Raw genomic sequence first — 14,414 nt, 5'->3', positions numbered from 1 at the left:
GCGGGGCGACTCGGGACGGCGGCGAGGAGGGAGGCTCCGCGGACGCCCGTGGGGCGGCCCGGGACGGCAGGTGCCAGGCGGAAGAGGAGGCGGCCCGGGGCACCCGAGCTCAAGCACCGCTCCCCCGACGTGCATCCGGCCCTGGGCGCCTCCCCCTTTACTTGGCTTCCTCCCCCACGACCACCCTCGGCCCACCCTCCAAACACAGGGGCGCCCCGCGCTCCCCCTGCGAGGCCACGCGAGCCCCAAGCCCCGCGCACCGGGCTGCAGACGGGAGACGGGCTCCAGCCTCAGGAGGCCCCAGACTTGCTGGAAAGGCAGGTGTGTTTAAAAATGGAACGGAAAGCTCTGTTGACCGGCAAAAGAAGTATTTACAAATCATTCTGGAAATGTAGAGACCACGGGGGAGAAAACGGATGCCTCCTAAACCTCCATGCGATCTTCCGAGGACTGGAGGACACCGGGCCCAGCCCCTGCAGCCCCGTGGGCTCCGCGATGACCCCACCCGCTTCCCCACCAGCCCGTTCCTCCAACTGCGGCTGCTGCGTCCCACCAGGCTCCTTCCTGGCCCTGAACACACGGCGACGTTCCTGCCCCCACGTCCACCTGAGGAGACTTTCTCAAGCCCCTGCCTGGTACCCATCCGCCCCTCTGGCTTCCTGTCAAATGGACAGATGCTTAGTTATTCCTCGTTTTGCGGATGTTAAGTGATTTTTTTTTTTTTTTTTGAGATGGAGTCTCACTCTGTGGCCAGGCTGAAGTGCAGTGGCGCAATCTCGGCTCACTGCAACCTCCGCCTCTGGGGTTCAAGCGATTCTCCTGCCTCAGCCTCCCTAGTAGCTGGGACTACAGGCCCCTGTCACCACGCCCAGCTAATTTTTGTATTTTTAGTAGAGTCAGGGTTTCACCATGTTGGTCAGGATGGTCTCGAACTCCTGACCTCAGGTGATCCACCCTCCTCAGCCTCCCAAATTGCTGGGATTACAGGCCTGAGCCACCGCGCCCGGCCACCAGTCTTCTTAATTTAAGCGATAAGCACCTTGAAGGTGCCGTGGACTCATTATTAGATCAGATGAGTCGACTTCGTGCTGATCATAAATAATCTACAACCTTGTCCAATTTACTTACTTTCTTCTCAATTTACTCTTCTACAGAGGAAGGACGATGAGCCAAGTAATCTTAGTTGTTCCCAAGGGGATTTTTATTGTCACATATTTTCTCCTATCTGTGAGTATCACAGGAGAGCAAGCACTCAATATGTCCTTGCTTATTGGGGTTTTTTCCTCTTTAATATCTTACAATGAAGGCATATTGGAAGGTAGGAAAAGCCCTGGTCCATGCCAGGGGAGCTGTCCCAGGCTCCCAGCCCCCCAACGACATCTACAGAATTCTAGAGATAAGAGGCACCTAAGCGAGTCTTTATCTACCCTCCCCAGTGAGCAAACAGGAAAGCTGTCAAGAATTTCGGAACGCCCAGTTCTGCACGGTCCATTGTTTGAAACTGAACTCTGGACCAAAAGTGCTTACAGTGAAGCCCAACGTTTATGACACGATCTTAGCGGGGTCAGACCGCTCTGAGAATGGTGTTAGCTGGTGATTCTTTTCCTACTAGTTAAAGAAAACAGTATATCTGGAAAATTCTGGTTTTGGCTAATTCCTAAATAAACAGAACATGAGGAAGTAATTACTCTTGGCATAAATCTAGTGTCTAGAATTATAGGATTTCTTCCCACAAAATGTCAAAGTTGGACTTAAATCAACACGTCACATCATTGTCATTCCTTAAAATTAGAAACAATTTCAAATTGTTTCAGAACAACTTATCAGTGACTATAAACCAGAACTGAACATTTAAAATAATTTTTATTTCATGGACCTCCTACAAGCTTAGTGTATGGAAAAAGTGCTAAACACAAAATTATCTGTGAGTTCTGAATAAATATTTACCAATTCTATCACTATCACTTATTACCTCTCTGAACGAGTCTCTTAGGCTCTAACTCTGGGCTGGTTGGCCTTTTTTGTTTTTGTTTTTTTCTTAACTTAGAATGTGCTTCCCATTTGAAAAGGCAGAATGAGGATTAAATAAGACAATTTATGCAAAATTACCTAAAATAGTGCCTGGTGAGTAGTAAATGCTCTGTAAATATGTGTTCCTTTCTAGTATCCTTTCCAATATTAGAAAGATTTGCCTTGTAAAACTGTCCATTTTAAAAGAAGCAATAGGGCTAAAGTGAACTGTTGTGGAGATGAGTCCCAGCACACACCAAGGGAAAGTTCTAGCACAGCACTGATCGGTGCTTAGGAGGAAAAGTAAATCAGATTTGATTTTTCAGTATTCTTATACTTAGAACATAAAACACCAGATTCTAACCTAATCCCCATTTGAGGCTTATAGAAGACAAATTAAAGACAAAAATACATAAATAGTATTCATTCCCTTGTCCTAAGACTCCACAGCTACGTCTTGAGATTCCCCCTTGAATCTTCACTGCATTGGACGCTGGGGTGCTGAACTTGAACGTGCCCCGTGCTTAGAGATTGAGTCAGGAGCTGCATCTGTGCCTCCCGAGCACCTGGTGTGTGCCTTGCGGGGGAGCTACTTAGTCCCACTTCTGTTTCTGAATTCAGGAAGAGAAGTGGAGGAGCCGGCAGCAAACAGGAGCCAGAGGGCAGGAGGCCCTGGAGCAAGAACGGGCAGCTGGTCAGAGGCCCAGCACTGCAGCCAGAACTTTCTTCTTTTGTCGCTGGCTACGAAGAGAAAGACTGGTTTGAAGTTCCCAATAGGTTTCAAGTACTACTTTAGGCTCCAGAGTATGAAGAGATGAATAGGAAAAAAAAAAATCCCTTCTCTTAGGAAATTCAAGGTCTAGCAGAGACACAGGCACAAAGTCACCATCACGATTTTCTGTCTGATGTGCTAGGAAGACTTGCCTGTGCGGACAGGGAGTTACAGATGCTGGGATGCCTTGCCAGAGAGGGCACGTGAACCAAGTCTTGCAAGATGAGTACTGCTGGGGAAAAGGGGTATTCCAGGAACGTGGTTCTCTAGCTTTTAGCTGCATCAGAGTCACCTGGGCTCATTAAAGCATGGATTTCTGGGTCTCCTTCCTAGAGTTTCGGATTCAGTGAGTCTGGAGTGGGGCCCGAGAATCTGAATGTCTAACAAGTTCCCAGTTGCTGCTGCTGCTGCTGCTGTGAGAATCAAGTTTGAGGACTGCTGTGGAGAAAGCGTGGCCAGAGCCCAGTGGAGACAGAAGATGAAGACACTGCTGAGACGCACACGCCGGGGCCCGCTCCCCAGAGCATCAGACTGCATCGGGGCGCTTTTCAAGCTCCCAGGTGATTCCAATGGACAGCCCAGGGTTAAACATCAGTTCCTGGCAACTTCTCTATTCAATCATGAGCGAAAGATGAGGCATGTCCTGTTTCTCCCAGCTCTGTGTCATTCCCAGACGTACTGGGTATTCTTTAATGCTCCGCCTCAGTCATGGATTCAAGGTTGCCCAAGACAGAGTCAGCATCTCCCCTGGAGCTACTGTTCCTCCCGGATGAGCTGAGCTACCTAATGGCCTGGAGTGGGGCCTGTGCACTGTGGTCTGCTCACTGATTTCTTGGGATGAGTCTTAGCCGTGCCTTACACTAAATTATAAGCTCCACAGAGCAGGGACTTCAGTTTCCTGCCTGCTGGTGTCCCCCACTGCCCAGCACAGGGCCTGGGACAGAGCAGGTGCCCAGTGTTAACTTTTGCTGAGCGAATGCCCTGGGAGTCACTAAAGCCTTTTGTGTGGGAATGCCTGTGGAATCTTGCCTTTTACACACAGCTTGCCACTGAACTTTGTGCGTGTGATTTAAAGAAAGAAATAGAGACCATCTTTGGTGTTGCAATGCCTAGCATTTCAGCCAGGCATCTCAAAACAGAACCGACGTGATTCATAGGAGCTGGAGGAAAGGGATTCATCAGGGAATTGGCTCACTTGATTATGGAAGCTCGGGAGGCCCATGGCAGGCCGTCTGCACGCTGGAGACCCCAGGAAGCCGGCAGCGTGGTTCAGATCACATCCAAAGGCCTCAGAACCAGGGAAGCCAGGGCTGTAACTCTCAGTGTGAGGCAGAAGGCCCAAGTACCAGCGAGGGTGGTGCACAGGGGGCTGGTGTGAGTCCCTGAGTCCAAATGCCGTACAGCCTGGAGTTCCAATGTCCAATGGCAGGAGACAAAGGGCGTCCCAGCTCTGGAAGAAGGGGCCAGAATCCACCTTTCCTCTGCAATTGTGCTCGATCCGGGCCCCCCTAGCCGACTGAAGGATGCCACCCACATTGACAACAGATCTTCTCCACTCAGTCCACTGACTCGCACACCAAACTACTCTGGAAACTCCCTCACAGACATGCCTGGGGCAGCACATTCATTCTAATCAAACACCAGGCCAACTGGACTTCCCTTTTAGCAGAAGAGGGCCATGCCCAGGGCCCAGTGAAGCATAAGAATAAATGGTGCTTTGTCAGGTATCTGGGCATCCCTTAACACCCTGTCACCTTGACATCCAAAATCCACCATCCCAAGCTCCCCCTTTGTCACTTTGGTACCCATACACATCTCCTTAAACCATGTTTAACCTCCAAATAAAGACAATAATAAGGTCATATTTCTGCCTAGCATGATACAGCCATGCTGTATACAACCAAAATCACATAGCAAACCATGCTGCGGTTTGAACATGCTCCTTCCAAAATCCAGGTGTTGCCAATGGGATGGTATTAAGAAGTGGATCTTTAAGAGGCGATTAGGCCATGAGACTAAATGCCCTTGTAAAGGGGCTTGCTGGAGGGAGCTGGCTGTCTCCTGTCTTCCGCCAGTGGTCCTCCAGCTCTAGCTGCATCAGAATCACTGAGGACACGGCAAGAAGGCCCACACCAGATGCCAGCACCTTGATCTTGGACTTCCAGCCTCCAGAACTTTGGGCAAATTAATTTCCATTCTTTGTAAAGTATCCAGTTTCAGATGTGCTGTTGTAGCAGCACAAACGACGAAGGCACTTTACCTGGTAAAGGTAAAGAGAATCTTGGATGCAAGTAATAGGTGAGCTTTAAAATTCCTGAGGTAAGATCTATAAGACCTAATGACAAGAAACACAGCTTATTGCTTACTTGAGTGTCTGTTCATTTTAATTTATCAATAGAATCTTCATATATCTGATTTGGAAATATTCTTTAAAACTTTTTGGCAGGGAGGCAGGGAGAGTTTGCCCCACTTCTCCTGTGTTCTTACGCTTCACCATGAACTGGGTGTTTTCCGACCACAAAGCCACAGCAGCTCTCCGTTCTTGAGTTGAAGTGGCGAATATTGGCTCCACCCAAGATGATTCTAAAGCACAAGCCGCATGGGCGCATGGCTCAGATCCCCGTCTCAGCACTCTGCCACGTCACATCCTCTCGAGCGTGCTGCAGCCTGGGGAACAGCATCCTCCACCTGCTGACTGAGAAATCAAAGGTTCAGGACTCGTTTACAGATGGTTGTGCCCAGAAATGGAGAGATGGCTCTGAAGGACAGTGTTGAGGGAAATATTTGCAGTGGGCAGGACTCCCAGCAAAGTACCTGGCTGTTCATTTTGCCCCAAAGAGAAGATGGCCTGAGACTGCAGGAGACATCAGTATGAACAGATGGCCCGGGACTTGGAAGGAATACAGCTGGAAAACTGGTAACAGGGCAGGCTCTGCAGGAACTATGTGGATAGACTTCTTAGAGGACACAGAGTATGGACACATTTGTGTTACATAGGAAAGCTTTTTACCAAAGGGCAACTTCACCAGAGAAGGCTTAGAACAGATCCCAATCTTTCTGGCACCAGAGACCAGTTTCATGGAATATAATTTTTCCATGGACCTGGGATGAGGATGGTTTTGGGATGATTTGAGCACGTTACATTTGTGTACTTTATTTCCATTATTATTACATTGTAATACATTGTATTATTACATTGTAAATAATCATACAACTCACCGTAATGTAGAATCAGTGGGAACCCTGAGCTTGTTTTCCTGCAACTAGCCGGTCCCACCTGGGTGTGATGGGAGGTACTGGCTGCACACGGGCACCAGGAAACTCTGTCATGATGAGTGTGTTGTTCATTGTGATTTCGATGGTGGTTACAAGACAGTTTGCATTTGCTAAAATTCATAGAATTATAAAATTTTAAAGGTGTATGTGTTTTTTAGCTCAATATGCTTGAATTAAAATACACCAGGTACATACGTATAAATGCACAGGAATATTATTACTGCAAAACACATAACAGAAAATGTTAATAACTAAAGGAATGCTTGAATAAATAGTTGTATCTGGACCATGCGTTATTCTGCAGCTATTAATGATCATTTTAATATACAAGTTTAAAAGTCCTACTAATAACTCTGCAAATGCAGATTTAACAGCATAGCTGAATTTCTTTTGAGAATCATTCTCTAGAAGAGTACAGACTTAGGTATGCAACAATGTTCCTCATTCCAAACCTCTTTATTTTGCCGTTTTATTGATCTGAGCCATTGTCTGTTAAAAATCAGAAAGGAAATGGAAGTACACAGCTATCCTGGGACACGATTAATTTATCTCACAGAATAATCAACCCAAGCGCAATAAAAAGAATCTGAGACCAAATGTTCAGATTAAGATTATATGCTGTTGCTTTTCATCCAGTTTTTATGGTGTTTAAACAAGGATTTGGTGGAGCCTTGACTTCTAAAAGGTCATACTGTGCGACACTGCTCTAAATCTTTGTCTGGTCTCACAACAAGGTGAGTTTCCTTAATGCTGCCACGAATCAGGTAAAAGGCACGCCAAGGTGAAAGTTAAATAAGAAACGATCTCAAATAGCATTTTTTAAAAGGCAAACATCAACCTTGTAAGTATTAAAAGCACGTTCTAAAATCCACTCTGATGACAGTTGAAGAAAGCCGCCTTTATGTGCACGGAGTCCTGGCTCTGCGCGGTCTTTTAAATGCGAGTGTTTACCTAAGGCTGCAGGCCAGGACCAGGCTCTGGCCTTGAGGAGGTGCCTTTGGGTTGCACACAGTGAACCCGATCTTTAACTCATAAATCGCTCTACACCTTTGTCTCCCCGGAGAAAGGCAGAGGTCTGCTCTCTCACAAGAACGTACAAGCCTCTTTAAAGTCAGGTGGCTTTTTACTCCGCGTCTCCATGCTTGTTGATTTAGAGTCTCTGTGAGTGACAATGCACATCACTGGCCTTTTTTTTTTTTAGCTCTGTCATCTGTGCTACTGAGTGTACTTTGCCTCAGATCAAAGTTGAAAGCTTCTAGAAAGATACACAAACCACAATGTGACAAATAGCATGCTGTGTTTGACACAGCAAACAATAAATTACTTTCATCAATCCAGATAAAGAATCCCATGTTTTCAATGCTAATTCTGATGTCTGAAATGATAGAACTTTACTACACTCTCAAAGAATGAGGAGCTTTAAATAATGAGGAAAAGACACAAAACTCACATACCACAAGTTCTGAAATTGCCATTGTTTGAAAACCTGTGGTTTCAACTTGCTAAATTAAAACTTAAATGGAATGGTCTATATTCAAATAAAACATGTTCATTTGTCTCCATTTTCTTAGTTTAAAAACAATTTTTCTGTGGTATATCTGTACCCAACCAGACTGTATCAAAACAAGGTTTCAATATTATTTAACAATTCTACAACAGCCTATTTCTTTCCCGTGTAAACTTTTGCCACAAGGTGCCCATTAATAAGGAATGGCATTGAATAAAGTTCCACATAGACACTCATTTGACCCGGGTGGTACGTCTCATTGGCCATCGTCTGAGACCAAAGTGAAGAAAGGACACTGCGTTTCCTGAGCACTGCTGCCCACTAGGCCCTGGCAAAGGGCCTCACACGATACCTAATTTAATCCCTCTACAGTCCCCTGAGGCGGATATTATCACTCCCATTTTCCAAATGAGGAGACTGAAGTTCAAAATAAGTGCAGTAATTTGCCCAAGACCACACGCACCCAGTAAGTGAGAGAGCCGAGATCTCCACCTGTCCTTTTATTTGTGAAACCCAAACTATGACACTGTGGTGGGAACATTTCCTTCCGATGAATGAGTTACTCTAACATTTAAAAACGGATGCATTCACCTTTTCTGTCAGAATCCTGCCTGAATCCAGGAGAAACCCTCCTGTGATTTCACCGGGTACAAAGTAGTTTAATGTACTTCTACCACCGGACATTCTGAATTCCACATCCTTCGGGTGCCCACTCCGGGTGGGTACTGGGCCGCGTGGTGAGGACGAACAGTTCAGAAAACAGGAAAAAAATATTTTGGATCCCAGGGGAACTGTGTTTTCCACTTATAAAAAGTATGCACATATATGCACTTTCTATAGACATATATATGTGTTTGGATTCGGACGTCCCTCCAGAACCTGAAAGTTCAACTGTGGCCAGCGGTCACCCCTCCACAGTCTCAGCGGGCTCCACCCCGCACGTGTCAGCGCCGCGACCCGGGATCCTCGAGAACCACGATTTGGGAGTGGGCCGGTTTAGGGTCAGCAAACACGCTGGGCTGAATGTATCATCACAGAACCCAGAAGGGAAACAGCAAAGCGGTGTTGGCGCCCCGGGCCTTTCCTGCGTTGGCACTGGCCGCGGGGCCCAGGACCCGGGACGTTGGCGCCCGCAGAAGGGAAGGCCCCGGCCGCCCTGCTCCGCTACAGCTGCAGGCCTCTGCGGTGACGGGTGGGGGCCAAAACCCTGCAGAAAAGTCACCGTCACACGCGGAGTCCAAAACTCCCCTGTCCCCGCTGGAACCACTTTCTCCAAAGGGCTCCGCCCCGCGCTCTCCCCCACTCTGCGCCCTCCCCCTCCTGCCCCGCGACCCTCCTCGCCCCCACCCCGCGTCCCTGCGCCGGGGCTCCAGCAAGGTCCCTGCCGCCTCCCGCGCCGCGCGCCCCGCACCTGCCTGCAGCCCATCCCCTCCCTGCAGCGCAGCGCTCTGGGTTCGGGTCTCTGCCCTCTCCTCCCGCCCTTCCCGCCGGTCTTCTTGGCTTCCGTGTTCCCCTCCCCAGTCGAACGTCACCCCCCGCACCCAGCGTCTGCGCCCCCCTCCCGCTAACCCGCGGCCTCGGCTAGGGCAGCGCGCTCAGCCGGGTGAACCTGGGACTGTGTTCCCGGCCCAGTGCTTTCATAAAAGGGCGCGGAACAGTAAGTCCTAGTTTGAGGAATAAACACGGACCCACACTGGCTATGCCGAGACTGACGCAGGAAAGGATGCGAATAAAAACATTCATTAAAATATGCCACGACCAAACCACGGAGAGAGCTACAATAAAACAGAACAGTTTCAGAAACAGAGAGAAGTGATATTATTCCTTTATTATTACTGTATGGACAGATTGCCTGAGACCAAAACATCAGCTGAGACCAAAACAAGCTCAAACGTGTATTATTCCTTTATTTCTGTTTCTTTTAGTATTTCTACTTACATAAAACTACAACTTTTTCCACGAATAAAGTGTACACGAGGTAAAGGGTTTGAGCAGAACATTTGTTTTAGTGGATATCAAGAGAAAACTGCTTCTTGGATGGTTTGATGGTCTCCGGGCAAGGGCGCATCTCAGGGCAGTCGTGGCAGGAGGGGCACAGCTGCGGGGTCTCCCCCCCCCGGCTGCGCTGCACTCGTTCCTGAGCACACGGTGCACACGGGCATCTAGAAGTGCATAGCTGCTGAACTTAAATACAGTCTAAACTCCATTTCTTTATGATTCATTTTAAGGGTAATAAAGAGTGACAGTTACTACACAGGGTTTAATCTGGGGGACATGGAACCCATCAGCAAGACTGTTACTACTTAAGGGCTCCTAACTGGGAAACTGAGTCCAGTCCTAATTAAAGGAATAAATTTTTCCCTGTGGATGTTGAAAATAAATCCTTAAATACTATACAAATGAAAGAGCCTCCTATGACACTTAAAATTTCCACAAAAGCATTTACTTCCAAATTATCTCTGTACTGTGAAAATAAAACAGATGTGTGAACTGCGGAAAAGCAGTCCAGTGGCCTCATTTTAAATATTTTGCCTATGAATTCATACATTCTGGACTCATGGACTAAAACCTCGCTTAAAAAGGAGTATCAGGCCAAACACAGTGGCTCACACCTATCACCCCAGCGACTTGGAAGGCTGAGGTGGGAGGATCACTTGAGGTCAAGAGTTCAGGACCAGCTCCAGCAGCATAGTGAGACCCCCGCCTCTACCAAAAAATAAAATAAAATAAAATTAGCTGGGCATGGTGACATGTGCCTATAGTCCCAGCTACTCAGGAGGCTGAGGTGGGAGGATGGCTGGAGGCCAGGAGATTCAGGCCGCAGTGGGCTATGATGGTGCCACTGCACTCCAGCCTGGGGGACAGAGCAAGACCTTGTCTCTTAAAAATACATACATACATACATAAAAGTAGTGATGCTGTGTTTCATACATGGCAATTATCAAACCATCCAAGAAGCAGTTTTCTCTTGATATCCAACCATTTTCACTTTCCTGAACAAAGCAAACCATGCGGCCACACCCAGATCGAGGGCTGGGCAAAACCGCAGTCACTGGGTAGAGCGCTGTGGAGACGCCTGTGTGCACTCTGCCGGGCAGCTGTGCGGTCCCTCCCCCTGGAGGCCTGCGCTCAGCCATGTGTCTTGCTTCGACGGCTGGCACGTTAGCAAACACGCCGGCCAAGGCTCACAGCGGGCGTGCACACGGGCTTCCCATCCTTTCTCATGGAGAAGCACGGCAGGGCTGGGTAGCTGGAGGATGAAGCTGGAGGATGAAGCTGGGTAGCTTTGGGGCACCACAGCTGAGCTGCCCCGGCCCAGGCCAGCCCGGGTTAGCCAGCAGCCTGCGGCTCCGTTTGAACGTTAGCTGCTTTGGGTTTCTTCTTAGGCGACTGCCTGTTCATACAGTAAGTCATCAGCTGAGACCAAAACAAGTTCAAAACAAGCTTCTGCTCAGCCGGGCCAGGACCGCCAGCTGCAGGCCCACTCAGAAATCCAGTGAAGCTGAATGTCTGAAACCACTGAGTCTGGGGGTGAGCGGGGTTGGAGTGCAGGGTTATTGAAACACTCCCTAACAACACAAGCCCGGAAGCATCAAGAGACAGCACACAAGCGGACTAGGGCCAGAGGCCGGCCTGGGTGTGACCGCAGAGCGCCCACCACGGCCTCCGCAGCAGCAGCCGGAGAAGGCAGGCCAGGCTCTCCGGACGGACCGGCCCGCAACCTCGGGACCGGTGAACAGCCTGGCCAGGGAAGCCTGCGACCTGTCAGTTAAGGGGCTAAGCTGGAGCTGGGAGGCCACTTTGGACTGAGCCTCTGGCGGCTCAAGTGGAGAATGTTCAATCCCAGGCTACATCCCCCTGGCTGAGCGGCTGCCAAGGCATCTGCTGTGGTGGCCCTCTCCCTCTCCAATGGCGCCTCTTACAGTCACACCCAACCCTCAGCTCCAGGGCTGCTTTGACCGCGATCAACCCCATTGTAAGAGTTGGAAAACGACTTTTGCAACTGCCCCCTCTCCTGATTCATCCTTTTTTCTTTAAGGGCTTAGAATCCTCCCTTGTTCTCTGAAGCACTTCCCAAGGTAACTTGGAAGCATTTCCTGGGCTACAGTCACTCCAATGTGGCTCAGATAAATTTTTTGTGGCTTAAGCTGTGCCTCAGTTTCCTTCCAGGTCCACGACACCCAGTTTCTGTATATTTTACCCCTGCTTCCAAATTAGGACCAACTAGAGAAAACCAAATATGTTCCCCAAACCACTGGCATGAGATGCTCACTTTGCCTGAGCCACCCCCAGTCTGGCAACATCCAATCAGGTCACCCTAGAAGCTTTCCTTTCTTCACTTTACAGCTTTCCTGCTCTCCTCCGCCCCTGAGCCCCTACTGAATGCAGGTGGTGGAGCTGAATTCCTTGTTATACCACAAGCTCTAAATAAACAGCCTGTTTGTTCTCCTTTGGCTGGTCCTTGTCTCCACAAGAGGAAGCAGGTGGACAATTGTGACCATTACAGGAAAGAGGTCCCAATCTGGACCCTAAGGGAGGGTTCTTGGATCTTGCACAAGAAATAATTCAGGGCGAGTCCACCGTGCAAAGTGAAAGCAAGTTTATTAAGAAAGTAAAGGAATAGGCCGGGCGCGGTGGCTCAAGCCTGTAATCCCAGCACTTTGGGAGGCCGAGACGGGTGGATCACGAGGTCAGGAGATCGAGACCATCCTGGCTAACACGGTGAAACCCCGTCTCTACTAAAAAAAATACAAAAAACTAGCCGGGCGAGGTGGCGGGCGCCTGTAGTCCCAGCTACTTGGGAGGCTGAGGCAGGAGAATGGTGGGAACCCGGGAGGCGGAGCTTGCAGTGAGCTGAGATCCGGCCACAGCACTCCAGCCTGGGCGACAGAGCGAGACTCCGTCTCAAAAAAAAAAAAAGTAAAGGAATAAAAGAATGGCTACTCCACAGACACAGCAGCCCTGAGGGCTGCGAGTTGCCCATTTTTATCATTATTTCTTGATGATAAGCTAAACAAGAGGTGGATTATTCATGCCTCCCCTTTTTATACCATATAGGGTAACATCCTGATGTTGCCATGGCATGTGTAAATTGTCATGGGGCTGGTGGGAGTGTAGCAGTGAGGACACCAGAGGTCACTCTCGTGGCCATTTTGGTTTTGGTGGGTTTTGGCTGGCTTCTTTACTGCAACTTGTTTTATCAGCAAGGTCTTTATGACCTGTATTTTGTGCTGACCTCCTATCTCATCCTGTGACTTAGAATGCCTTAACTATCTGGGAATGCAGCCCCGTAGGTTTCAGCCTCGTTTTACCCAGCTCCTGTTTAAGATGGAGTTGCTCTGGTTCATATGCCTCTGACAGTACTACAAGCTACAACAGACATAGGAGCCAAATGGATGGGTCACAGGGCATGAGCATGGTTAACATGCGCCAGACCGAAAAACTGCATTATGGTATTCATTCAACTTTGACTTTCAATGCGTTGCAGATGATCAAGAGGCTCTTCAATGCATTCCCAAAGCCTTCCTTAATCCTTCAGTATGCAAGTCTTTTCTCTTTTGAAGCTCCTGGCCATCATTCTTGTCATTTTCTCTTCTAAAATTATCAGGTCTATTTCTGCCAGATCTTTAATCAGTAACGGCTTTACCTAAGAGCCTGCCACATCATTTCCATCAATTCCATTAAATCCTGACTCTTTCATGGAATTTGCAGTTTTGACTTTGCAATCTTTTTACCTTATATCCTTAAGTATCCATGGTGCCTTGCACTGGTGAGAAACTTGTTGACAAAGATACCGATGGCACAGTTGCCAGTGGGAAGTGGGAAGGGATATTTGAATAGCACTATTCTTATAAATCTTTCATCAGAAAATTTTGATAATAAAATCAGAATATTGATGCCTATCTTTTAATAATTTTTTCTATATTTTAGAAAGATCCTTTAGAAACAAAATAAATTATCTAAAAATTAAACTCACTACTTTTTACTTTATGTCTCTAGGAAAATCCCACTTGATCATGGTGAATAATTCTCTTAATGTGCTGTTGAATGTGGTTTACTAGTATTCTGTTGAGGATTTTTGCATCTGTGATCATCAGGGATATTGGTCTGTAATTTTCTTTTCTGGTAGTGTCCTTCTATGACTTGGTATCAGGGTAAGCTGGCCTTGTGAAATGAGCTTGAAAGGCTTCTCTCAATACAAACAAATGGAAGAACATTCCATGCTCATAGATAGGAAGAATCAATATTGTGAAAATGGCCATAGTGTCCGAGGTAATTTATAGATTCAATGCCATCCCCATCAAGCTACCAATGACTTTCTTCACAGAATTGGAAAAAAACTACTTTAAAGTTCATATGGAACCAAAAAAGAGCCCGCATTGCCAAGACAATCCTAACGAAAAGAACAAAGCTGGAGGCATCATGCTACCTGACTTCAAACTATACTACAAGGCGACAGTAACCAAAACAGCATGGTACTGGTACCAAAACAGAGATATTGACCAATGGAACAGAACAGAGCCCTCAGATATAATACCACACATCTACAACCATCTGGTCTTTGACAAATCTGACAAAAACAAGAAAGGGGAAAGGATTCCCTATTTAATAAATGGTGCTGGGAAAACTGGCTAGCCAATGTAGAAAGCTGAAACTGGATCCCTTCCTAACACCTTATACAAAAATTAATTCAAGATGGATTAAAGACTTAAATGTTAGACCTAAAACCATAAAAACCCTAGAAGAAAACTTAGGCAATACCATTCAGGACATAGGCATGGGCAAGGACTTCATGTCTAAAACACCAAAAGCAACGACAACAAAAGCCAAAATTGACAAATGGGATCT

Source organism: Macaca thibetana, chromosome 3 (assembly GCF_024542745.1).
Source record: "Macaca thibetana thibetana isolate TM-01 chromosome 3, ASM2454274v1, whole genome shotgun sequence".
Taxonomy (NCBI): Eukaryota; Metazoa; Chordata; class Mammalia; order Primates; family Cercopithecidae; genus Macaca; species Macaca thibetana.
This window is presented reverse-complemented; position numbering follows the sequence as displayed.